Raw genomic sequence first — 4,325 nt, 5'->3', positions numbered from 1 at the left:
ATTTAAATGTTAAATTCATGCTTTTTGAACATATCATCCTCAAAAACTTGTTAATTTTTACTTGATTTGCAAGGGTAATCATTAGATTCGAACTGTAACTCTAATCGTGGTTGCCAAATAATATTCTTAACAGTTAAAGAAGAGTGACAAAACTGCCCAAGTTCAAAACATGTCAAGATTCCTTTAATAACATGCTGAAAATCGAGTTATTGGTCATAACTTTGAAGAAAATATGTTTATTTTACTTTGACATTGAGAGATGAGCAACTCCCCTTTATCTCCACAACATTTCATCAGAGATAACTGTTGGCTAGACACAGAATGAGCCAGCTTGCTGCAGTTTGCTTTCTTAAAGCTTAAACTGGTTATCTTATCAAATTCCATGGAATCTTTGGGATACACTCCTTTTTCAATTTCCAGATGAATTTCTTGTCATCTTTGATTTATGATCTTTCATGCCCCCTTGTCAGTAAATAGCTTTAAGCCCTGTCAGTGTTCTGAATTTGAGGGTTTATTTCCTTTGTACTCTTATGCTGTCACTCTAGTCGCCAATCTCATCATTTGATAACCTAGATTATCTCCTTAGAGCATACCTCAAGTGCCCTGATTTACCCCCATTCTAGCCATTGTCCAAGATGTTTCTCATCCTCCTGAAGTCTCAGGTCTCAACCCTCGCAAATGATTCATAGCTAACCATCTATTTTATTTTTAATTTTTTTATGTTTTATTTTATGTTTGAGAGAAAGAGAGAGAGAGAGCATGAGCAGGGGAGGGGCAGAGAGACGGAGACAGAATCCCAAGCAGGCTCCAGGCTCTGAGCTGGCAGCACAGAGCCCAACGTGGGGCAGCGAGATCCTGATCTGAGCCAAAGTCAGACACTCAACCGACTTAGCCACCTGGGTGCCCCAATATCTAGCCATCTTTTAAGACCAAGCTTCTATCACTTATCACAACCCAAGCATAACAGTAGGGATTAAGAGAAGCAGGAGTGAAATACTGCCATTTCACTTACTTTGGAATACCCAAAATCATTTTTTGCTTTTGTTCTATGATCCTTTAAATTTTATCATCATTCTGACTATCATGACCATGTATTTAGGATTTAACATTCAACTTTAGTTTTGGTATTTTACAACCTCTGCTGTACAATTTGACATAGGCTTCGGCCATTTAGGATTTATGTCATTAGCATAAAAAATAGACGTATATGAAATAGTCCTTATATACAGTAGGTCAAAATAAGTTAAACAGACCACAATAATTGTTGGCACAATCCAACAAAGTTAGAGCTTTGGCTAGCCGAGATCAGTGCCAAGCTGTAGCAACCTGAGTGAGACATACTTTGCTTTTATTCTGCCTATATTATGGTATCTTAAATCAAAGGTTTATCAAAGCTATTAGTGGAAAGAATACTAATTAAGGATGTAATTTATGTCATCTTAATCTAAAGCACAAAGCTTAAATACAAAACCTCTAGATTTCTACATTTGAGAAAACCTGAAGTGCTTTTAGAACGATCACCTAAAGCTTTCACAGCTATCTATGTTCAGTGTATTCTCTACCATCCTTCTAGAACTTAGGACCCAGAACTCTGAGATCCAGTGATGTATTGTCAGGAATACTAACTGCTGATATGTATGTCCTTGAGCAATAGCCTCAAACTTGTTCTACAAGTTTCTAGAATTCTTTGAATACGACTCCAAAACTTCATTTCAAATTGGAAAACTATTCCAAATTGTTTATAAAAATTCTGGCTCAGTTTTTTTTTTTCTTAAGCAGAAGCACTAGTCAGTATGACAATGACCATTACGGGGTACAAGGCAAGGCTGACGTTCTATTTAACAACATCAGGAAAGGACGTGCAATATCACCTTTCATCTGTCAAATAGGTTTATTGTTTTAAACAACATCTGTGCAGGAATCACTAACAGACAATGAGAGGTTGAATTATTTGGACAGTTAAGTTTCTTCTAATCCTAAGATTTTCTGATTATTCCAAAATGTGTTTAAAAACTATGGCAACAGCGTCACCTGGGTGGTTCAGTTGGCTAAGCGTCCGACTCTTGGTTTTGGCTCAGGTCATGATCTCACGGTTAGTGAGTTCGAGACCTACATCAGGCTCCATGCTGACAGTGCAGAGCCTGTCTGGGATCTCTCTCTCCCTCTCTCTCTCTACCCCTCCTCTGCACTGTCTCTCAAAATAAATTAACCCCCCCTCCCCCCCAAAAAAAACTATAGCACCATAGGGGCACCTGGGTGGCTCAGTCAGTTAAGCATCCAACTTTGGCTCAGGTTATTTTCTAACAGTTCGTGAGTTCAAGCCCCAGGTCCGCCTCTGTACTGACAGCTCAGAACCTGGAGCCTGCTTTGGATTCTGTCTCCCTCTTTCTCTGCCTGTCCCTTACTCCTGTTCTGTCTCTTTAAGATAAATAAACATTAAAAAAAAAAAAAAAACATAGCAACACAAAAGGACCAAACACACACACATACACAAACATCCCACACATACTACATAAAACTAAAAAGCGGATATATTCGTCGTCTATCTGCTATCTCAACTACAGTCGAGATAGGGTTCTTTCCAGAACCCAAACAAACAATTGCTAGAATTTTTAGAAAAAAATTCAGAATGCAAATGAAAACATCAAAAACAAGAATGTTAATAAAAATATCAGGATATTCTTCAGAATACAATACCTGAAAATAGGCTCCACATTATTGCACACACACATGCACATGTTCTCAGGCGAGACAGCCTCAAGAATCCTGTGCAGTGTGTGCAGTTTTCCCTGCACTGAAGTTTTGTCACTTCTGATTATATCCTGCTATACAGAATGAAAGGTACAACCGGGGTCCATTGATGGAGCTGAGAGACGGGTGTCAGCTAAGATGTATCATCACCAAACTCATCTGATACAGAAAGATGCCAAAAGATGGCTGGTTAGCAGAAAAGAAAGTGGTACGACTTCTTTCCTACCCCATTCTGATTAACAAAAAGATGTCAGATGTGCAGTATTTGGGGAGCATTCATTATGAGTTAATTAGAACATGTTGAGTGGGAATGAAGAGTGAATAACTCAAAGGGATTTATAGTCACAGCTTGGAGCCTAGCAGCGAATGCTAAAGTTCAGCAACACCAATCCAAAGGAAACTGTAGCCGGAGGAATACAAGTTTCATTGTCATGAAATAAGATAGTTTCAAGTGCAAATGATTATTAACTAATATTGCCTCTTGTTCTGAAAGCTGTCAGAGCTTTGCTATGCGGCACTGAAACAGCTGGGAATGTTCTGTCCAGAAACCACTGGGAGAAACCTTCTAGCTGGGTTGAAGTACAAACACTAGATGCTTGCTAAAGATATAAGAGCCATATGTTTGTTTCTGGGTCACACACAAAAAAATGAACACCATTTTTTTTTTTAGTCTAAGGTATTTGTTTCTTTGATTAATTAAACACTTATTAAGTGCTTGCAAACAGATAGGCACTATGACTTCTTAGCAATTGACAAGTAACACCAATCTTGCTGTTATGGAAATTGCAATCTAGAAGACACTGATTGATCATTTAACATTCTCTACAAAAAAAATGTTAACAAAAAATAAAATAAAAGACTACCTTCAGGGATCAGGTCTATAGCTTGTTACTAAAGAAGTTTCTCGGTACATGTGCAGGACTGGAAACCACAAAGAGGAAGTGCAGGGTCCTTTCTAGAATGTAAAGCTCGTTCTGGGTATTGCTTCTGCAGCTGCCCTTTGCTGTTGATGGTCTTTCTCCCCTCGAACAAGAGGGAAGGGAAACCATTTGAGCGGGGAATAAAAGTCAAAAACAAACAAACAAACAAAAAAACAAAAACAAAAAACAATGAAAAGACTTTAAAAAAAGCCCTGTTGGTTAGGATAAGCTAACTGCTGTAAAAATAGATCTAAAGATGTAGGGGCTCAACTTAATGAAAGTTCGTATCTCATTCGTATTTCATTCTTGGGCAAGCTGTTTGGGATAAGGGACCTGTTTTCATCCATGCTGCCATTTTGGCCCTAGACACCTTTCTTTTTTTTTTTTTTTCAACGTTTATTTATTTTGGGACAGAGAGAGACAGAGCATGAACGGGGTAGGGGCAGAGAGAGAGGGAGACACAGAATCGGAAACAGGCTCCAGGCTCTGAGCCATCAGCCCAGAGCCTGACGCGGGGCTCGAACTCACGGACCGCGAGATCGTGACCTGGCTGAAGTTGGACGCTTAACCGACTGTGCCACCCAGGCGCCCCGACACCTTTCATTCTGCTGTTCTAGCATCCCATAGGGCCTGTCATCAACAGCCATCAAGCAG

At 39.3% G+C, this 4,325-nt stretch overlaps 1 non-coding gene across 1 annotated transcript; it reads left to right on the top strand.

The window, feature by feature from the left end:
• Positions 1 to 3,606: 3,606 nt before the first annotated feature.
• On the top strand, positions 3,607 to 3,809 carry LOC115524418. Its single transcript, XR_003972101.1, has one exon. It is a non-coding gene; the product is annotated as a small nucleolar RNA U3 (small nucleolar RNA).
• The last annotated feature ends 516 nt before the right edge of the window (positions 3,810 to 4,325 follow it).

Source organism: Lynx canadensis, chromosome C2 (assembly GCF_007474595.2).
Source record: "Lynx canadensis isolate LIC74 chromosome C2, mLynCan4.pri.v2, whole genome shotgun sequence".
Taxonomy (NCBI): Eukaryota; Metazoa; Chordata; class Mammalia; order Carnivora; family Felidae; genus Lynx; species Lynx canadensis.
The sequence above is the reverse complement of the archived record's forward strand: the minus strand, read 5'-3'. Positions and strand labels throughout refer to the sequence as shown.